Source organism: Mustela lutreola, chromosome 1 (genome assembly GCF_030435805.1).
Source record: "Mustela lutreola isolate mMusLut2 chromosome 1, mMusLut2.pri, whole genome shotgun sequence".
In the NCBI taxonomy this organism is placed as follows: Eukaryota; Metazoa; Chordata; class Mammalia; order Carnivora; family Mustelidae; genus Mustela; species Mustela lutreola.
The window spans coordinates 113004658-113028376 of NC_081290.1; the positions used below are offsets into that span (position 1 = coordinate 113004658).

Below are 23719 nucleotides of genomic sequence, written 5' to 3' on the forward strand. Positions count from 1 at the left end.
TCCATGGGAAGGAAAGGAACAAGATGTGATTGAGGAGTACCCAGGAGGCTTAAAAGATACTGGGATTACTTTCCTTCAAAAGCTGACTAATAAATGTAAAGTATTCGGTCATACTCCTTAAAATGTACATCAGTGTGTATGCCCTTTAACATGGAAAAATGTTTCATTTAAAAACAAACATTTTCAGGGGCTCTGGGTGGCTCAGTTGCTAAAGCGTCTGCTTTCAGCTCAAGTTATGATTCCAAGGTCCTGGGATCCAACCCATCAGGCTCCCTGCTCAAGGGGAAGCCTGCTTCTCCCTCGCCCTCTGTTGCTCCCCTCCACTCTCACTTTCTCACTATCTCTCCCTCTAAATAAATAAATGAATAAGTGAATAAATAAATACAGGCAGACAGACAGACAGACATTTTTCTTAAAAGAGCAAGACTCATACAACTTGATTTCTGTACCTCCACTATAATATGAAAGCATTTCCACAAAGCACAAAACCATCTTATTTTGCATATCAAATAAAAAATTGGATTAGGTTTTTTTTCCTGAGATATCTGCTGCCTTTGACTTCAAGGATTTGTGTGTGAACTAATAGCTTTTTCCTTAGTCATTGTTATTGTTACAAATTAACACTCAAACATAACAACAAAAATAACTTGCAGTTAATTTGCATTTCTCTAATAAATTTTTTGACATTATGTATCAAAAGTAATGGTCAGTATTACTATGTAGTAAAAATTCCTGCTTTTACTTTTTTTAATTAAAAAATCCTGAAGTAAGGGGCGCCTAGGTGGCTCAGTCACTGAGTGGACTCAGGTCATGATGCCAGGGTCCTGGGACTGAAACCCACATCCGGCTCCCGGCTCTAAAGGAAGCCTGCTTCTCCCTCTCCCACCTCTCCCACTCCCCCTGCTTGTATTCCCCCACTAGCTATCTCTCTGTCAAATAAATAAATAAAATCTTCCAAAAAAAAAAAAAAAATGAAGTAAGTTCCCATATATCCAAAACTACTTTACTGTTTGGGTCTTTCACATTTTCTTTTGACTTTTCCTGAGCCTTGTGGAGATTTCATAGATATAATTGAGATATTTATTAATCTATCTGAAAATATGAGTAAAGTTAAATACCCTGCTGGTAAGATTATAAATTAGAATGACTTGACTAGAAAGCAATTTGGTGTTATAAATAAAAACCTTCATATAAATATTCAAATATATATTCATAAAGATGTTCATTGCAGCATTATTTATGATGAAAAGTTAAAAAGTAAGCAAATGAATATTTTCTAGTCATTAAAATATTTGGAGTTATATTTAATAACATGAGAAAATATCCAAGCATAATTTTAAACAAAAATGAAACAAAACACAAAACTAAGATGCTAATTTCTCTTTTTAAGATCTAAAAATATATGAGAAAGATCAAAGAAAATATGTTAAAATGGAAAAAAAAATGGACTCCAAGTAGTACAATTTCCCTTTTGACTTCCTCCTATGTTTTACAAAGTTTCTGTCAAACATGAGTTCATACAATAATCAGTTCCTGCAGAACCAAGACATAGCAATATAGTGAATGAATTCTGAACTTTGGGATATCACAGGCTTTGTTTCCTACCATTTTGGTGAGCACAGTTTAACAGCAAATTAAATTTTGAGGTTCTTTCTCTAAATAGCATAAAATGTTGCCTGAATGAAATATGATTTCAAGATTTCTTTCCAGAACTAAGGATAAAACAAACACATATACAGTTAGCTGGAGATACGTATTTGCTGAAGAATTTTCTACTGTCACTGAAGCAAAGAAAGAAAAAAAAAGAAATTGAGGATACTTTATGCTTATTACTTGGGTGAGTAAAATGACACCAAAATTTACCTAGAATTAGCTCTCACTTCACAATCAACAAAAGCAAGAGGGAGGGAGGGAAAGAACAAACACAAAGGTCCTCAATCAAGAAAACTGTCTTAAATGCTTCTAATGTATCACTACAGAAATTTGCTTTTTAACACAAAACAAAGACAAGTCTTATTTTATTGTTCTTGGATAAAATACCTCCAAATGCTTTTCTGCTTTTTTTCAATACAGATATTAAGAAGACAATGAATGTGATTTTTAAAATAACCTTAACATCTCAAAAATATGTGTATAGATAGGGTAAAGACTGAGAAGACAGAAACAAACGTTTCAAAAAAGAAACATTCAGACTTTCACAGAAAAAAGCTCTTAATGTCTAACTGTAGTAATAATATTTGAAACAGATGTCTATCTACTTTCAAATCCAAACTGGATCATGGTTTACAGTTTAATAAAACTTTAATTAAGGTTCTGGATCAATGTAAGCTGATCATGTCATGCAACTAAACACTTGCTTAATATTAACATCTCTTCAATGCTAAACTTAACCAGACTTTGCATAATTCATCCAAGGGAAAATGTCATTCAAATTAATAAAAACATTCAATTTATTCTCTTATTTCATTATATAAACTTTTTTTTAGAAGCAAGCATTTGAAATAGAAATGGAAGAATCCCAAACTGCATAAAAAGGAAAGGAAATAACTTTGTTTCTAAGAGCTTGTTGTTTCTAACCAGACACTTGTATTTTAACATGAGTATCTATGACTTAAAAAATTTCTCATTTGGAAACACTTTTTTAAGAAAGCTTTCTCTTAAATATTGATCAATTAACTCTGTAAATTTCCCTCATTCTATTTCAGTGGAATAATCTCATATAGATATCTCATAAAGTAAGTCTGAATGCCAATGCCACTTAAGAAACCTCTAAAATAAAGGAGAAGAATGAACACTTACTGAACAATTACTGTATGCCAGGTAGAGCTCCAGGTACTTCCTATATGTCCCACAAAATCCTTATTTAGTAGGTGCTCTTACTATCACAACTTGACAGATGAGAACATTGAGTGGGAGAGCCAGGATACAAACCCAGGTACAAACCTCCAAAATTCAGTGTAGAAAATCTACACTGGCTTTATACAAAATAGAGAATTTTTCCCTACTTCATGTCTCAGAATGTAATTTTAAAACAAATACAAGAAATGACTTTTTTTTTTAATCCTAAAACCTCTCACATATTCTCAAAGTGAAACTTTTCACAATCATCAAGAAATAACGATAAGAGCCACACAAAATAGAGAAGTCAGTTGACACTTAACAAGTGACTTCTGGGTGTTCTATTCCGTATGATGAAATATGGGGGAAAGAGAGAAACAGAATTCAGGTCCTGGTGGTCAGTAAGGAAAATGGTGAGGATGCTAATTACACTAACAATTCAGGAAATTAGTAATTACCAACAGATGCAGTGCAGAGTGCATATGAATGAAAGAGGGTAGAGAGAAGGAAGAAAATGAGTCAAGTTGAATGGGATTACTAGAGTATTTCCTTTAAAATCAACTATGAATTAGGTTTCAAAAGAAGGGGAAAGCATAAGCCTAGCAACAGTATGGGAAATTGATAAACGAAGTGATCCATGCTGGGCATAAAGGTAAATAGACTTTTTTTCAACCCAACTTCTAAGAAAAAGTCCATACCAAGTCCATGCCTTACTCTGTCACATACTCATTCTCATTTCCGATTCAAAAGTTTTACTATCATGAACCCTAATTCATTCACTATGGACAAGACCATTTTCAGCATTTAAGAACTTCAATTTTTTCCTTGTTTCTCTTCTCACAAGAACAAATAATTCATATAAAACAATCAACTCTATAGGTTCCAGTGGAGGCTTCTTGCTTGCATTATATTAATGCTCCAGGGTGAATTTTGAGAGTCATTATTTGTTTTCTCAATTTTATTTTACTTACCTTGAAAAGTGTAATAAACCTGTTAGTATATAGACATACTATAGGGAAATGTTGCACAGAAGCCTACTGGGATTACAAATTTGCTATGGATAATCTAGAAAATACCACTGAAACCTTAAAACATATAAAAGCAATAGAGTTGATTGCTGATAAAAATATAGTTCTTAAAAGGAAATTATTAACCAACTTGAAAATAGTACTATACTGGGATGCCTGGGTGGCTCAGTCGGTTAAGCATCTGCCCTCGGCTCAGGTCATGATCCCAGAGTCCTGGGATCAAGTCCCACATCAGGCTCCTTGCTCAACTGGTAAGGCTGCTTCCTCCTCTACCTCTGCCTGCCTGTGCTCGCTCTCTTTATCTCTCTCTCTCACAAATAAATAAATAAAATCTTTAAAAAAAGAAAAAAAGTACTATAACAAGTTGCCTGAATGTTCTAAAGGAATCTGAACATTAAACCAATCTTAGAACAACATGAAAAAAAGGATATTTTCAGAATAGAATGCACAGTAACTCCACATAGAGAGAACCAGCATAACTGCACAACATCTCAACCTAGTTCAATCTCCATGTTTATATTACAAATCATTTTAAATTACAATACTAAGTACAAGGAATCACAGAAACAAAAGTAACCAATAAAGCATACAGATCATCTCAATGATTAGTGAAAATTTACAATCACAAAAACTAACTTATACTGCTGGCAAGTTCTGTGTATTTTATCTCTAGTAAAATTAGCCATATAATCCAATACAGCCAAACAGGAAGCTGAATTGGCCTTTATCAGAAAATCTTTTTAACAAAGTTCCTAGAAAATAATTAAAAAAAAAAAAAAACATAATATTGATCACAGCAGAATTACATCCTACTCACCAAAATTATTTGCAACCCCCAAGGAAAGGATTTACAGAAGCATGTAAAATTATGTATAGTATAAATTACATCATTTTTCAATATCAGTGTCTCATGAAAAGAATTATAAAATCTCAGAGGTGATAATGTTTGGAAAGGACTTAATTTGTGAACATTCTCTTTTGTCCTTAAAATTCCAGAAAATACCTTAGGAGGGGGGTAAAAAATGCAACAGTTATGGTGCCTTGCTCTAAAGAAACTAATGCCATACTATGATTATTAACTATGATGAGATTTGCCCATTTGGGTTACAGAATCACAGCATTTCAGAGCCAGAAGACCTTACAGAGTTTGATCAATCTTTTATTTAAGTGATCAGTCTGAGGTTCCAAAACTAATTATGGCCTTCCCTGCCTCCCAAACACGTGCTCTTTTCAACACTGTACTTGCTTTCCTCCCCTGAAAGAGAGAACAGATGTAAAATGCTAGAATAAGAATAATAAATATACTGAAACATATTAGTCTATCTCATCCATTACTGTGATGAGAAATTGCAAAACAAGAATTATTTGACCTGAGAAATGAGAACACAAAGAAGACTGGAATTATATGAGATTATGAAAGTTAAAGTAAAAAATAATCAACTAGTCCTTCCTTATTATATGGTTTCATAATAAAATTATGAAGGGTCATTCAACGATTTAAATGGCAGGTAAAATTAAAACAAATAAAAGGAAATACCCTTGACATGCATAACAAGCCTCCAGAAATACACAAGGTCACAGAACAGAGGTCGCATCGTTAAATCCAGTAACATGATTTTAAAATAATCTGGGTCATTAGTGAAGCAAATATCTGATTATTTATGTTCAACATAAATATAATTTTCCATAATGGGAAAATTGTATTTTGGAATATAAGGAGTCACTAAGGAAGCTTTCTATTTGTTACAAATTATACTATAGCTTAGTATGTCTGTGATATTTACACTCCATATTTCTTTAAAAAATCAAATGGCAATTACTGAACTAGCAAAAACATGTTCATATAACACATATTTGGTATATGTAATACTGAAATTTTTTAATTTACCCTTTTGCTTGTAGTGCCTAAACCGACCTTAGGTTTTGCTCTTCTCATAGCACTTTGGCTATGTTTCATCTGGTTATTCTGAACATCAAAGTTATCTTTTTTTACTTTAAAAACTGCCTCGGCGAAACTCCCTGGCCACAGCCAAAGACCCCATTGCATTTTGCCTGCAAAACACACGGTATTGTGCTTCAAACAAAGAAGGTTTTAGGATTCTTTCTACAGAAGGTGTGTGTGGAGACAGGCAGCAGTGTCTGGCTGGTAGGCTATGTCCAGCTGAGCAGGCGGCAAACCAGCCTGGAGAACCACCTCAGGAATTCTGTTTCACTCCCTGCCTGCTGACAAATGAAAATAGAAGACAGAAAATATGGGTGTTATCTCTTTACAGATGATGATCTAGAGCCCATTTCAATACTTTAAAAAATGATTTACACAAATTTCAATATCAAACTCTCCCTTCAGGTTTTTATTGTGTTTATAGTATATACCTTCTGGTATACCTTCTGGTCCCTCCCAACAACTGAACTGTTGCCAAACCCCACAGTCCAGTTTACTCTTAGGCATACATCATGATGCTTCCTTCGAAATAAGGTTTTAAATTTAATCACATCACTTCAGATAAATTGATCATTTTTAAGTGATTTTTCATCATCTGCATCTCTATATCCTTAGCAAATTATTTGAGGTATTTGATTTCCCAAACTCACTAAAATGTCACTACATTTAAACCATGTTAAATGCCCCTCATCTCTCTTTCTTTCTTTCTCTCTTCCTCCCTTCCCCTCCTCTGATTCTCTTTCTTTCTCTCTCTCTCTCTCTCACACACACACACAAACATGTGGATCAAATCAATTTTACTAAAAAGGCCATAACTTTGGTCTAAAAAACAGTACCAGTGCTCTCCGTATAGAAATGTTCTGTAACTGAAAGGGAGAAAAAAGATTATACCATTTAACGTTCATAATGTTTTTCCAAAGATTTTTAAATTTTCTCTCTTTATCCATCTCTCCTCTCAAAACATGATCAGTAATCCAAGTCTCTATCTTGAAAACTCTTTAACAGTCAACCTTACCACCTGCTGAACTCACTGTGCCTTAAACTGCTTCATCTGTTAAATGGAGAGGACAATCACTACAATTGTAAAATGATGGACTTATTTAGCACATTGCCTAGAATATAAGAAAGACTCAAACACAGTAAGCCTTTCTTTTGCTTGCTTACATAAAACTGCAATACAACCACCCAGATAAATGCAGTTTCATCTCTTTTATCCATGGTCTTGCAAATTTCTCTGATTTAGTGTTCCATTTCTTGGTAATTTGGCAAAGTTGTGAAGTTTACATATGCTAAAGCATAAGGTCACTGAAAAATTTAGCAAATAAGGGAGGTAGGGGGGCACTAGCTTTGAATTTTTTCAGGGGTATTCATGTCCTGGCAAATTAAAAGACGGATGGAGCCTCAAGGGAAAAACCAGTGGATATAATACAGCTATTTTTTTTAAAGCCCCTTGACAAGGTACTACCCCAAAAGTTATGAAGAAAAGTGTCACCAGAAGATTACATGAACTTTTGCTGGAGAAACAAAGACAGTGGGGAAAAAAAGGGGGGGGGGCACTGCTTTGGCAGGAAAACTATAAACTGGGAAGGTGCTGGAAGTGATCTTATTTAACGTCTTTATAAATGATGTAGAAGAGGAAATGTAGATTAAATTTTCCAGGTCTGCAAAAGACACTAACTTTTTCCAGTATGTGAAGTGCCAAGTCAATGGGATAACCTACAAGATGTCCAAAACTTTATGAGTTATTAGGGGAAAACATCAAATAAGATCCAAAGTTGAAAACTATAGGGTTATGGGTGTAAGTAAGGAAGTTACAATCTGTACTTCTCAGGATAATGGGCCTTAGTTATCATAAAAAGGAGTTTAAAAGCCACTGCATTAATGTGTTCCCATGGCCAACAAAGCTAACAATGGCACCAACATTATGAGGTTTTCATCCTATTTAAAACCACAGTTCATCTTTACTTGAAATATTACCTGCATTTCTAGTCTACCACAGCCTAGCACTCCAAAAATATCTGCTGCTGAATGAAGAAATTATAAGTTTAATTTCACCAAAAAAAGAAAAAAATATTTAGAAGCTAAGGAAAATCCAGGGCAACTGGGTGATTCAGTAGGTTAAGCATCTGCCTTGGGCTAAGGTCGTGATCCCAGGGTCCTGGGACTGAGCCCTGCATCAGGCTCCCTGTTCAATAGGGAGCCTGCTTCTCCCTCTCCCACTCCCCCTGCTTGTGTGCTCAGGTGGGCACGCATTCGTATGCACATGCGCACGGGCGCGCTCTCTCTCTCTCTATCAAATAAGTAAATAAATAAATCTTAAGGGGACAAAAAAGAAACTAAGGATAATCCAAGCAAATAAAAATAGATGATCAAGTTGACCATAGGGAAGTCTTCTAAAGAAAAACAAGACCAGAGTTCTGTCAGCTTGCAAAGGTGAAGACCGCAATGAAACATTACAGACGTCAGGATTCCTGGGCTCCATACAATGACGGAAAGTATGAACAAGGCAAATTCAAGCTAAAGAAGTGCTGCTATGCTTCAACAAGAATTCACAATCTGGTTGAAAGTTGAAACACAGATACAAATCCAAGAAGTTAAACCAACTAAACAATTCTAATTGGTTTCAAAAAGGAGGTAGTTTATGCAGATAAAGACTAAGGTATTCAGAGAATGGAAGACCGAATATTAAACCAGAAAGCACAGAACACCAACCCCAGCCTCCCCTAGGCATATCCCCTGACGGCACTGCCTAAGGAAAGAGGAAAAGACTGAATCAACCTGACACTTAATAATGTTGTCTTCAGCTGCTCATTTTGTCTTTCCCATATTCCATCTATTTGTGCTCTGCATTTATTTTTTGATGGCGTAGCATCTGTAACTTTAAACACCTCTCCCCTTAGAGCAAGACTCAAATCTCTTTGACACATACAGCATCAAGTTCATTCATATTACATAAATATTTAATAATTCCATTTGTAAGAAAGACATTATTCACAAACTAAAGATACAAAATATTATTGTTAAACTGCATTACACCTTCCAGGTTTAAGAAAGATGAGCCAAAAAAGGAAGTTACAGGCTCATGATAAGTCAAGCTGCATACCCGCTGAGTTGCAAGAAAAATGTTTAATATATAATAATAGCTTTCAAACCACAATTATAAAAACATGAGATTTCAAATAAAATACGGGCTACAGAGTATTTGGAGACAACCTCTAAAATGCAACTCTGGGGGCACCTGGGTGGCTCAGTGGGTTAAGCCTCTGCCTTTGGCTCAGGTCATAGTCTCAGGGTCCTGGGATCACACCCCACATCAGGCTCTCTGCTCAGCAGGGAGCCTGCTTCCCCCTCTCTCTCTGCCTGCCTCTCTGCCTACTTGTGATCTCTCTCTCTCTCTCTGTCAAATAAGTAAAATCTTTTAAAAAAATGCAACTGCAGATTTTTTTTTTATACCAAAGAGACTGTATGAAGGTATAAATATTGTCTAGATCCAAGTAATATCTATAATATATTTTATATAATAAGCCCATACCATCTGTTAATTTTTTAAAGATTTTTTTTTTTTTACTTATTTATTTGAGAGACAGAGAGATAGAGCGAGCACAAGTGGGCAGAGGGGTAGAGGGAGAATGACAAGCAGACTCCCTGTTGAGCAGGGAGCCCAATGTAGGGCTCCATCCTACCACCCAAAGCCAGCACCTGAGCAGTCAGAGGCTTAACTGACTGAGCCACTCAGGAGCCCTAGGTCATTTTTAGTTTCAGCTAAAAGAATGCACTTCTTAAATGTTTAATACATGGACATTTCATAAATGTTAATATTTCATAAATATTAAGTGGAATTATACCTTAATAAGTTGTTTCATAACAAGATAGAAATTTTTCTTGCTGTTATTATCAGTCTATGATATTATTAGAGTATTTTAAGATTATGTCTACAGAATATCAAATCATCATTTCAATTATGCTAACTCAGTCAAAACTCTAAACAGTCAAAGGATGTAAAGCTAGTAAGGATCTTGGGAATTCTCTATAGGTTCAGAATCTTAGAAATGAGCATGTTTTAACCCCTCTGGTTCAGAAAAGGTAGTCAGAAGATTTGATGTTTTCAAATCAAGTGCAAAAGTGAGAGAAAAACAGAAGGGGAGTTGGAGGGAAAAGTAGGATGGTGTGAAGAGTATTCGTGTATTCACAAAATAGCTGCCATTCTCACATCCAGATTATGGCAGATACAGCAAGTTTTGTTTTTTTGTTTTTTTGTTTTTTTAAAGCTAAATGTGTTTTAAATACCTGTAAACTGCTAAACATGATGTAACAAGAAATAAGGGCAGGAAGTTATGGTCTTTGTACCAAAGCATGTAAAACATGTCCCCACCCTGTTGATCACAAAGGATAACTTTTACAACTAAAAAACTTGAAAACTAAGTTTTTCTAAGCAATTTTCAATTTCTTCATAGCTCTGAAAAACAACAGATTACAATGTAAGAGAATGCACAAAATCTTTGATGTGCCTGAAATGCAGAAAGTTTCAAGGCAATACATTTTTTAAGAACTTTTGGATCACTTGCCATTTTTATAAGCAACAGCACCTGCTTCTATTAGTAAAAGAGTCAAAATTTAAATTCTACAAAACATTTTTCAGGAGAAGTTAGTTTATATATGACTTATCTTAGCCTTAACATACTCTACAGAAAATTAAAATGGTAAAATTTAACGAAGTTTAAGTTATAGAATTAACTATTTCTTATGTCATCTGTATTTAAAGAAGTATACATTATTCTATAAATATGCACAATTATGGAGTAGGAAATGCCTAATTTGCCTACAAAAATCACAAGGGTTGGATGACTGAAGCAAGGAGTGAATCAAGTCCATTGAGAATTACTAAGAAAAACATAATCAGACATAAATGCCACAGAATACAAAGATCATTTTCCAAATTGGTTCCAGAAAGAGCTCCTAGGTAAATTTCCATGAAAAGCTAATTTAATTCAATTAAACGGTATAGCATGGTTTTCCTCTTTAAAAAGGAGTTTAAATATTTTCATTTGCTAAAGATATTAAAGATAAGTGTTTTAAAGTGGGACTGATTGAATCTTGAGTGAGATGAGGATTCAAATTATTGAAGGACCTCTGAATGATACAGGACTTTGTGAGCAGATGTATTTTAATCACTACAGCATAAATTCATCATTTATGAAGTACAGAGAGTAAAACTTACAACGGAATTTTTTTTACATCCTACCACATAAGTATAATATTATTCCCCATTCAAAATTGTAAGATTTATTTAGAGACACTGCTTGCCCCCCAAATTAGTATATTATTAGAGCCCATGCAGTGAAGGAAACAGATTCATCATTTAAAAATTAAACAGTCTGGGGCACCTGGGTGGCTCAGTGGGTTAAAAATTAAATAGTTAAATTTATTTTGGATAATTCAAGTTTCCCTCTATAACATTTCCTAGTTAATCTCAAGACTATATAAGCTCAGTCCCAGTCACTCGGAATAAGTAAGTAAGGCCTACAGAGCAGCCTAGTCATGGATTCTTCTGCGCCCATCTGGCTGCTGGCTTGAACACTGGAATGACTCATACAAATGAAGCAACCTGAGGTCACCTACTCCAGGTCTTTTTTAAAAAGAATTGCCAACTGCTTACCAGGTGGTTCCAATTTCCGAATGAGAGAGAAACTCATTCTAGATACACCATTTTATTTTCATATTGTCTCTGGCCACAGAATTTGGGGACTAAGGAAGGAAGCTCTTTTGAAATGTAGATTACTAATCATCTGAAAGCCAGAAAGCACTACATTTCTTGGATTAAGACTATTATATAAGTAAAGTCAAGTGAAAAAAAGAAAGGCAGGACACAAAACCATCTTATCTTATGTTTCCGATTTTGTCAAGGAGAAGAAAAAGTACCTGAAATGCAAAGAGTGCCTATTTCTGGGTAGTGGAAGAATGAGTGATTTTTATTTTGTTATAAATTCCTATATTCCCCAATTTCACGTCAATGAATATGCATTCTTTATTATTAGAAAAAAATAAAAGTAGCTTTCTAGAAAATATTATACAATATAAACTGTGGGCTCAAGAGGCCCCAGAGGTCCAGGGTATACTCACATCTATATTGGCAAAAAGTCTTTCTCTGGGTAAAAAAATATTCATTTTTACTTTTAAAAAGAAAAAGGGAAAGGAAAAAACAAAACAAAACAAAAACAAAAACAAGAACTCCACTCCTATTCTAGGATAGGTGTGATGGGTAGAGGAAAAATTCCTGGCAACAATAATGGTCTCTTTCTTTCAGGAGACAATAGACTGGTGAATGTTTAGTCAATTATTTATGGGATCAACTTTTCCCAAAATATGTTCTGAGGAATACTCCTTCAATGCTAGCATGGAATATATGCAGGGAAAAATACAAGTCCTGTGATGGAATCCCCCCTGGGGGACTGCCACAATGCACACTAGCATAATACAGGGCCACAGAAAGATTGCAGTTAGAAAATGCCAGCAATTCCCCGACTTGTTTGATTATTTACTTATCAAATGCTTCTGTGGTGTTTACTACCTACCTGGCATTGTTATAGACCCTTTACAAATATTTACTCTTCTAATCCTCAAGAAACCTATTTAGTAATCACTATTACTGTCATCCCCATTTTACTGATGAAGCAGAGACAATGTTCAGTCAGTCACTTGCCCAAAGTCAAACAGCTAACAAGCAAAGCCAGTCACACCCCAGAGACCCCCAGCTAACCTTGTTGGGTTACACACCTGACATGCACAAAACCACTGTTATGCCTAAAAATCTCTGGAATATAATTATTAAACAAAAGAAGTTTTAGTAAATTTTTCATCTCTGTGGTCATTTAGTTTTATCAGATATAATTCAAAGGAGTTTAGATAAATAAATATCCATATGACCTAAGCCATTTCTATACTCTCAAGTATTTCCAGATTATTTATGAGGTAGTATTATTGGCCATTTTCTTTTTCTTCAGGCCTATCTAACATTTTAAAAATCCTAATAAATATAACCACCACTGATCATTAGAGATCAGGTTATACATTAAATGTTGTGTTTTAAAATGAACAGACTTGTGTACCATGGTGTTGTCAATGTATGGCTATGTGAAAAACACAAGCAACAATCTATGTGACCTTACTTTTATTTAAAAATACATAAAAACACACAAGAAAACTCTTAAAGGTATATACATGTATACCAAAATACTACTTTAAGGTAATGGTATAAGGCAACCGTAGGTTTACATGCAATTTCTACTTCTCCCAAGATTTATTATTTGTGTCACTAGGAAAAGCCTTTAAAATTCACACATAAAGAGCCTGAAAAACAGATGCAGGTCAATAAAAGCAACTTAGAAATGCCCCGTTCAGGCGCCTGGGTGGCTCAGTGGGTTAAGGCCTCTGCCTTCAGCTCAGGTCACGATCCCAGCGTCCTCGGATCGAGCCCCGCGTCAGGCTCTCTGCTTCCTCCTTTCTCTGCCTGCCTCCCTGCCTGCTTGTGATCTCTCTCTGTCAAATAAATAACAATAAAAACCTTCCAAAAAAAAAGAAATGCCCCGTTCAGGTGCTTCTGATCTCAAGCAAATGAGAATCCTTCTTATTACTCTCTCCCACTAGCCCTATTTATCTCCTTCACAGCCCTAATCACAAACTTGATTTATAAATATTGTCTAGATTTTTATCTTCTGCCCCTTCCAATCTTATCCCAAATGAGGGTAAACATATCTGTCCTTTTGTATCCACAATGCCTCGCACAGTACCTGACCCCAAATACTGACTTTGCAAATATGCTTTGCATTAATGAATTAATAAGAGTCAACGAAACAATCAAATTACATACATATAGGAGATATATGGATGATGGCCAATGTAAGTGTTAATTTTTTTAAAGATTTTATTTATTTATTTGACACAAGAAGGGTATAAGCAGAGGGAGCAGCAGGGGAAAAGGAGAAGCAGGCTCCCCACTTAGCAGGAAGCCTGATGTGGGCTCCATCCCAGGACCCTCGGATCATGACCTGAGCTGAAGGCAGATGCTTGACCAACTGAGCCACTCAGGCTTCCCTAATTTAAGTGGCTAAACCAATATATCTGTTGACAGAATTATTTATATAACATCTTGGGTTTTCTATGCCAATGTTGCATGAATAGAAGCATAAAAGTTGGGGTGAAAAGCAGATGTCCAATAGACGTAAGAGTGGCCAAGGCTTTCACAAGCTGAATCAACAGAAAATGGGATCTTAACTGTTACAACTTCTGACAAGTTGGAGAGGATTTATTTATAAGCAAACAATATAATAAGGTATAGACAGGAGTGCAAAAGAATATTGAAGGGTGGAGCAGTAAAGCGGGGTGGTAAAAGCAGAAGGGCTATTACAGAGATTACTGGAAGGGCAGAATTACAGAAGGAAGACTACCTTATAACAAGCAGTGCCTTTCAGTGCAAGGACACAGGCAGCCCAAACTGATGTAGCAGAGAAGAAGCTAAGAGAATACTTTTCTCTCCACTCTCCCCTTATTTTCCTTTTGGGGCTCCCCAATGAACAAGCTATCTGGAGATGAGAACGTTCATGCAGGTACTGTTTTAGGCAGAGAGCATAAGGTAGAAGGGTTGAGAGTGGATCTGGAGAGGCAAAGAGAACATTTCTGACATAGAAGGCAAATAACGCAGGAGGTTTTTAACAAAATGGAGTTAGAAAAGCAAAGAAGAGATTCAGATACAAAAGGGACTCCTGACTAACTGAAAAGGACTAAAACAGTGAAAGAATTGCTAAAAACATTAAAAAATAAGGTAATGCCAAGTTGTCTGCAACTCCATTAGAGTAGAACATTACATTCAGTAATAAGAGGAAGGATATAGGGATAATCATTCATTATGTGCACTCTTATGGCCCAATGTTTACTGGACAACAGACCAGTAGCTTATTCCCAGAAAAAGATCCAACAATTTAGCATCTTTTATAGATGGTTATAAAATATATTAGATAAAACTCACTGATTTCTATCAAGATATTAATTTAGACAAAGGAACCATCATTACAGACTTTCTTGGAATCATTTTAGATTCACAAATCAACAAATTAATCAGTGACAGATGTGTCTGTACTTGTTTAAGTCCATGTCTATATAACTGCTATAAAAATGACTAAAATGTTTATCTCAAGATGCCAGGCAAGAAAGGTTATGAAGAGAGATACAGGATTGTATCTTTTTCTTTTAGCCAATAAGGAAATACAACCTTCAAACCATTTCCAAACTTGCTACTTAGTATCTTCTGAAGCTGAAGGCCCATGCAGTCATGTGTTTGCTGGAAGACAAGAGAAATGAAGTCGGCCGAATCAAAACTATAGGTACTCTAGTAGACTGCATCCAAGAGCATTCCACAAATATTCACTGAGCGCCTACTATATACTAGCTCTTTACAAAGGGCTGGGATACAGGATGGGCGAGATCCACAACTAAAAATGCAGAATTCACAGTGAAGTTCTTTTTTTTTTTCAGTGTTTCAAAATTCATTGTTAATGCACCACACCCAGTGCTCCATGCAATACATGCCCTTCATAATACCCACCACCATGCTTACCCCACCCCCCATCCCCTCCCCTCCAAAATCCTGTTTGTTTCTCAGAGTCCACAGTCTCTCATGATTTGTTTCCTCCTCTGATTTCCCCCAACTCACTTCTCTTCTCCATCTCCCAATGTCCTCTGTGTTATTCCTTATGCTCCACAAGTAAGTAAAACCATATAACTGATTCTCTTTGCTTGACTTAATTCACTCAGCATAATCTCCGCCAGTCCCGTCCATATTGATACAAAAGTTGGGTATTCATCCTTTCTGATGGAAGCATAATATTTCATTGTATATATGGACCACATCCTCTTTATCCATTCATCCCTTGAAGGGCATCTTGGTTCTTTCCACAGTTTGGCCACCATGGCCATTGCTGCTATGAACATTGGGGTACTGATGGCCCTTCTTTTCACTACATCTGTATCTTTGGGGTAAATACCCAGTAGTGCAATTGCAGGGTCATATGGTAGCTCTATTTTTTAAATTTCTTAAGGAATCACCACACTGTTTTCCAAAGTGGCTGCACCAACTTGCATTCCCACCAACAGTGTCAGAGGGTTCTCCTTTCTTCACATCCTCTCCAACATACGTTGCTTACTGTCTTGTTAATTTTGGCCATTCTAACTGGTGTAAGGTGGTATCTCAATGTGGTTTTGATTTGATCTCCCTGATGGCAATGATGATGAACGTTTTTTCATGTGTCTGTTAGCCCTTTGTATGTCTTCTTTGGAGAACTGTTTGTTCATATCTTCTGCCCATTTTTTGGCATGGTTATCTGTTTGTGTGTGTTGAGTTTGAGGAGTTCTTCACAGATCTTGGATATCAGCCTTTGTAGTGTCATTTGTGAGTACCTTCTCCCATTCCGTGGGTTGCCTCTTTGTTTTGTTGACTGTTTCCTTTGCTATACAGAAGATTTTGACTTGATGAAGTCCCAATTGTTCATTTTCGCTTTTGTTTCCTTGGCCTTTGGAGACATATCTTGAAAGAAGTTGCTGTGGCTGATATCGAAGAGGTTACTGTCTATGTTCTCCTCTGGGATTCTCATGGATTTCTGCCTCACGCTGAGGTCTTTTATCCATTTCGAGTTTATCTTTCTGTATGGTGTTAAGAGAATGGTCAAGTTTCATTCTTCTACACATAGCTGTCCAATTTTCCCAGCACCATTTATTGAAAAGACTGTCTTTTTTCCACTGGGTATTTTTTCCTGCTTTGTCAAAGACTATTTGACCATAGAATTGAGGGTCCATATCTGGGCTCTGCACTCTGTTCCACTGGTCTATGTGTCTGTTTTTGCGCCAGTACCATGCTGTCTTGGTGATCACAGCTTTGTAGTAAAGCTTGACACCAGGCAACGTGATGCTTCCAGTTTTGTTTTTCTTTTTCAACATTTCCTTAGCAATTCGGTGTCTCTTCTAGTTCCATACAAATTTTAGGATTCTTTGTTCCAGCTCTTTGAAAAATGCCGGTGGAATTTTGATTGGGAATGGCATGAAGTTCTTAAAGAAGCATGTCATTTTCAGAGCTGAGGGGCAGAGAAAATTGCCACAGATACCTGGTGAGAGGAATTCTGACTTGCTTCTTTTCTTTTGTAACCAGAACACAAATTGTATGTAAAATGAAGTGATGTTTGTTGAAAGAGTCAAGAATCCCCAGGGAGTCCAAAGATCACACAGAGCCCTAACGAACTTTGCCACACTTCTAAGGATATGTAGCAGCCCCTGAATCAAGAAGCTTGTGGCCCAGGAGATACTTGGAGGATGGTAAGCACGTAGGGAACTAAACTGCTGAGGTGTGTGATATAAAAGTAAAAGCAACTGTTGGGCCAGTGGATTACTGCAATGCAGATGAAGGAGGAGGGAAGAATGATTCAACTCAGTGACTCTTACTCAGTAATAAGAACAATGTCTGATCAATTTCTCTGGCCAAACCACCAAACTATCAGCTAGATCCTGCTCATAGTCTCCCACAACATCTTACTTCAGACATTCTTGCTCACACTACAGAAATGCTAAGTCATATTTGCAGACTTCTCTGTATAAAGTCTCCCAGGATGGTTTAGTAAGATGTCTAAATAAAATGTATACTTCATTACATGGTCCTGGTTATACCTCTGACCTCATTCTTACCATCTCATCTGCTTGCCTGAATCCAATCCCACTGACCAGTGTGTGCCCAACTTGCTGCTGCTTTAGAGACAGCTTCGATATTCCCCCTGCCAGGAAGCTCTCTGGGATTTTCAGTGGGCTGGCTTTCTGGGTGTTCAGGGACATCCTCAGAGAGGCCTTCCTCAACCACCCCACATGAAGAACAACCCCAGCTGTCACAATACCCAGTCATCGTTTCCTAATATCAATCTTCACCATTATAAATGACCTTACTCATGTGCTTGTTCATGGTTATTTTCACTCTCTAGAGTGCAAGCTCTAGGAGAGTGAGAACCTTGTGGCTCTTATGGTACAGTTCCCTGAGATATATAATAATGCCAGGCAGAGAGTAGGCACTCAAACATTTAAGTGAAATGACTTAATGCAATTAAACTCACTGGCCTATAAAGCAGATGCTCTAAAAATCATGAAAACAGATTACTGCCCGATGTACATTATATAATACTCTTTCTTTAATCTTTAATAGTATAGGGGAACTTAATACTCAGCAGCAACAAAATGTGCCTCTTACAGACTCCCAAATCTTCATTTATTTCTCTTTCCAGACTCTACCTCTAATACGTTTTAGTTCTTCAATTTTAATTCAGACTGAATGTCTTTTAAATGTAGTATTTCTAGCCCTGTCCCTTCCTTCCTCCAAAATTCTAGGTGACTATGTATTCCAACATTTCTACTTCAATTTCTGCCATCACGTCACATGTAGCATATGAAAATCTGAAATTAGTATCTCTCGGGCAAAATCAGCTTCTCCTTCTATCCTAAGAACTTTCTCAACCATCTTCCAGATACCCGGATTTAAAAGCGAGGAATTATCTTGATTATGAAATTCAACAACTGGAAGGGAGATTGGAAGAGTAAGTGGTCTTGAAGATTTTTTTAAACTGTGTTGGCCTTTTTTTTTCCCCCCAAACAAAAGCTCACCGGGGAAGTCTGATATGTAAAACAGATGAATATGCAGTTGTTCTGGGAGTTAAACCAGTGGTCTCTGAAGAAAAACTTCAAAAAGCGCCCCTAATCTGGTCCAAACTTCCTTTCTTTTCTCCCTATCCCCCATTCAACACATGCTCAGGAATTTAGAGAGGAGAAAATTTATTCCAGAGAATCTGAATCTTCTTTTCAGGTAGAAATAAATATTCTGCTAAAAATGACACAGCCCCCAACACTATGCTCAGCATAAAATCATTTAGATATCAGTGTTCTAGAAGACAAACATGACCTCCATGACTATGTATGACCAGTGATTAACAGTTATTGCAAAATGGTAAGTTTCATGCATGACTTATTGGTCAGCATGAGAAGAAATCCTCAGAGTTTAGATAGTAATTTTTAGCTCCTGGTAATAGATTTCTCTACTTCTAGTAAAAGAAGGCAAGTAGGGAGGTCCAAGGAAAATGACTGTGGCTTCACTGTCTATTGTTTAACAAGGCTTTCAAATGGTTTAGGCCTCATCCTCTTCAACTTTAATATTAATGTGTGTGAGGAAATGCTTTCTAAGCCTCTTTCTTCCCTCAGTCTATGCTCTGTTCTACTACACTGTAGTGTTTCCCTTAAACTACTGCACCTACAGAGAATTAGCATCAAAAGTTACACACAAGGGCCCCTGGGTGGCTCAGTGGGTTAAAGCCTCTGCCTTTCGGCTCCAGTCATGATACCAAGGTCCTGGGATCAAACCCAGCATTGGGCTCTCTGCTCAGCGGGCAGCCTGCTTCCCCCCCCACCCCCCTCTACCTGCCTCTCTGCCCACTTGTGATCTCCGTCTGTCAAATAGATAAATAAAATCTTTAAAAAAAAAAAAAAAAAGTTACACAAACCATCCTTCAAGAATTTTCTGACCATATTCTTACGGCAGATATTGCACTGGGCACTTGAAATCCAGACAAGGAAAGAAAAGGGACACTATTTTACCTCAATGAAAAGACAGCCCAGGAGGAAGTCAAGCAAGTAACGAGACAAGCAGAGGTAAACAGAGAGAAGTATGCAGAGAAGCCAGAGAAGGAGACATGAGGAGGCTTACAAAAATGAGGCAAGGCTGGAGTTGGAGTTGCCAGGTTGGAGTGGGTGAAAACGAACTTTAGATTTGGATGATAAATCTCAGCTGAACACTGGAAGGGCCTATATATACCAAAAGATATCACATTCTAAGTTACCTTACACTTTTACATAATGAAATCAGCATTTACTGTAATAAAAATATTTTATCAGGCCATCTCACATGGTTTTCCAAGTTTATGAGGAAAAAAATTAAGTCAATTTCCTCTTAATAAATATTATTTAATGACTGGAACATTTTGAGGGACATATATGAACACACCAGGAGTAGAGGCAGCACGTCACTCAGGAACAATAATCTACCCGGGAATTTCAGACACCCCTGCCCAGGCTAAATACGACACAGCACCTGGCAGACAAGGTGGCAAAGCCCCTATAAATAGTGATGATTCACTAAAGTGACATAAATCAGGATTTTAACTCACCAAAAGCTAACATTTTGATTTAAAATACCAAATCAGTGCCGTTAAAATTCATCAGGAGACCCTAGCACATAAGTAATGAGAACATATCAACTTATATCTCCTGACCAAAAGGAAAAGGTGGTTTTCTAAATGGTATTTGAGATTGGACAAATAACACACTGTATCAAGTTTTGTAGCCCTAGGGCATATTTTGCTAAAAACAAAGGTACATTATGTATGACTAAAGAAAACAGTGAAAATCAGAGCAATTAATTTCCCAGCTATGTTTCCCATAAAAAACATCACTACCATGATTTGCTTACAGCACACCACCGTTTTTTGCATCACACAATGATCTAAGTGTATAATAACTTGCATATTTCACTAAGATGTAATATCCCTCAAAACGTCCTTATAGTGAACGTTTTCCAAAAAAAAATTATTGATCTCTGGAATATCTCATGTCTTAAAATTATGGACAAATCCTCTTCTACTTTCTTTGCAGTTAAAAATAATTCTTCTTGATCACTGGAGTGTAAAGAGGTATAAGAGCACAAAGACCGAATATTTTCTTAAAAACAAATGTCCCACTTGACACAGGACATTTCTCATAATTTCTCAAAACAATAATTAGAAGAGTAGTCACTAGGATCCTAAAAATATACATAAGAAACACAGATACTAGTTGGCATCAGTTTAGTATAGCAGAAATTTCCATAAATACTTTTTCAAATTATTTTCAACTACTTTACAGCTGACTCCTCTCATTATTGGTGACTTTTCTATTTCTTTCCACAATTCAGAAACATTTCTCAGGTTGTTCTGCTTCACTACAGATACGTTTGGTACATTCTCTTTATACACTGGAGGCAATTAAGCCGCTCTCTTCTTCTGTTTTCTTTCACTGGCACCTCTGTGGCTGCTCAGTCACTGACCTCACCTTGGTGGAAAGGTGACTAAGAAAAGAGCAATTCCTAATAATTCAAGGAAACCACAGAGTTCCCATTCTCTGGAGAACAAATACGAAGGATCCAGAATCCAGCTGGAGTGGTGCAGCTCAAAAGGAATAAGACACCACACTGGACAACTTCCGGAGGATCTTCTCTGTCTGAAACCCTAACACTGCAAGGGACAGACAGAAATATGGAGCCCCGACAGACACGGTCACGAGTAGTAGACTGATGGGCACTGACAGCGAGAGAGAGACAGACAGACAGACAGACAGACGCGGAGGTAGGTACAGTGAGACAAGCAGCACAAAGTCAGCCTGCAAAAAAGAGTCACTGAAAGAGTGTAGGGGACAGAGAGGGAAGAAGATAAGGAGACCGAGAGGCAGGGACGTGGGACAGAGAAGGGGGTGGGGAGAGGGAGACACAGAGAGAGAGAGACCGAGGGAGAAACAGACAGAGGAGGTGGGGAGTGGGGAAGAGACTAACACGGAATGGGAGAAAAACGAGGGAAAGACAGAAACACTTGAGAACGTAGCAGAGACAGTAACAGAGGGAAAGCGACTCGCAGTCGCGGCAGAAACGCACGCCCAAGCCCGAGACGCCGCAGCCCTCCGCTGCGCACTTTCTCCCGCCGCACAGCCCAGTTTCCGGAGGCTTCCGAGGCAGGTGGCTCCGCAGAGCTGGGTGCCCGCCCGAACTGCCGCCCCGCCGTCGGGCCCCCTCCCACTTCATCCCCATTCCGGGGCTGCCTGTCGCTCGCCTTCCCAAGCCCACCCCGGGGACGCGGGTCCCGACTCTCCGCCTCGGCGCGTCCCTCCTTCCCCAACTCCGGAGCACGTGTCCCGCCCGCGGCCGCCTCTGCCCCCAGCTCGTGACCGGCACCGGCACGAGGTTTCGGGGTCCCGGCAGCGTCGCTCGCGCACAAAGCCCGGGAGCCACCTCCCGACCCGCTCCGCCACCCCCCACCCCCGCCGCCGCCGCCGCCGCCCCGCGCCCGCGCGGCTCCTTCTCCTCCTCTCCCCGCGCGCCGGGTCCCGCCCGGGACATCGCCACCGGCTCCGCGCGCCGCCCCTCTGCCCACGCCGCCTCGGCTGCCTCCCGCTCGCTCGCCGGCACGGAGTCCCGCGCGCCAGCCCGCCCGCGCCTTACCCGCCGCTGAGCTCCGGCCACCAGCGTCCTGAGCGCCGCTGTCCCCGAGGCCCCCGAACTGTCCGGGCGCCCCGCGCAGGCCCCACGCCAACTCCGCGCCCCGCGCCGGGCCGCACCGTCAACTTCTGGCAGCCGCGGCCGCTCTGCCGCCGCCGCGGGACTTTTTTTTTCCCCTCTCGCTCCTCGGCTGCCTCTGGATCTTTTTTTTTTTTTTTTTTTTTTTTCCCTTCACTTGCCCTCTCCAGCTCCCACTAGTGATTGGAGACTGAGAGCCAAGTACTTAGCGGAGGGATTACACTTCTCGACGCTTGGAGCTGCCCCAGCTCCGCTGCGTGTGTGAGGAGTGGTGAGCGGACTCGGGGAGCGGCGCCCTTCACGCCTTTCCACAGCGCTGGACGGAAGGGGACTGCCGAGCTGCGCCCGCGGCGCGAGCACCACTGCCGCGCGCTGCTCCATACCTGCGTGGTCGTGGATAAGAACGAGTCCCCCCCCCCCCTAAAAAAAAGAAACCTAAGGTTTGAAGAATGAAGATTCGTGGAATTACTATACAGCGAGACCTGACAGGGGCTCCCCAAGATAATCCAGTGCCGTGGATTTAAACTTCTCAGGGCCATTGACACTTTTGAGAAGTTGATAAATGCTGACCCACCTCGTAAAAAACACATGTACACATCGAATTATGTCTGCTCTTCTGGGCGGGCGTTTAGCGACTCTGCAACGTACACCTATACCACCTAAGGAAATGAAATATTTCCTTTCCTCAAAGATTTTGAAACTGGTAAAATAAAATATAAAAGAAAAACGTCTTCTGTTTATATTTGATGAAATTTTACAATTAGTAGTGTGTGTTTTGGAAAAGTATGTCACCTCTTTACTTTGTGGTCTCCTTGCTAAAACTTTCAGGGTTGAAATACTTTCTAAGGAAGTAAATACAAATTAAGCTAGTCTGCAGTCTTTCAGGAGATTTGGGAAGGAGAGTTAACTTTCTAAAATCAGCTGTATTGCCAACTCTGTCTCCCAGGGGGCTATCTCTTGGCTTCTTCTTTTTTTTATTTTTTTTTTTTTTTCCTTCCCGATGCCTTTCAGCTGCCCATTCTCAGAATTTCCTTTTTTTTTTTTTGAAATTTTTTCTAAATAAACTGATAACTCCTCTCTAGTCACCAAATGTGTGATTTAAATAACTCGATACAATTGCACTCTGACCTAGCTTCTTTCCAATTGTCTTCACCTCTGTCTCTATACCCTATTAAATTCTTGGCAACCAGTTTTCTTTCAACTCCTCCTTTTTCTAGAATTATTCCCATTACTTTTTTTAATGTTAGGCATTAAATATAATCCTCTGAACCTATCAATAATTCTATTGTGTATAAATGTATTTTACAAAGCTCCCACTGAGGAACAGGGGGCACTCTAAGTCATTTGTTGATGAGCTTGTGAAATGTCGCACATTTCCCCCAAAGAAATGTTAGGATCCCCAACAAAGTATATTTGCTCTATAATGTACCGGAACCATGATATTGTTAGGACAAAACTGAATTCTGGTGCCTGGTGCTGGATGGGAAGGAGAAAGTTCTGTTTAATGTAATATGAGAAAAT

General features: G+C 38.5%; 1 protein-coding gene across 3 annotated transcripts in view; it reads right to left on the reverse strand.

The window, feature by feature from the left end:
- BMPR1B (bone morphogenetic protein receptor type 1B) overlaps window positions 1-23457 on the reverse strand; it is a 397895-nt gene extending 374438 nt beyond the window's left edge. For all 3 annotated transcript variants that reach the window (XM_059172587.1, XM_059172579.1, XM_059172569.1), the window contains exon 1: window positions 22124-23457. The gene's annotated coding sequence lies outside the window, so the exon portion shown is untranslated. The remainder of the gene's footprint in view (window positions 1-22123) is intronic.
- Between the last annotated feature and the right edge of the window lie 262 nt (window positions 23458-23719).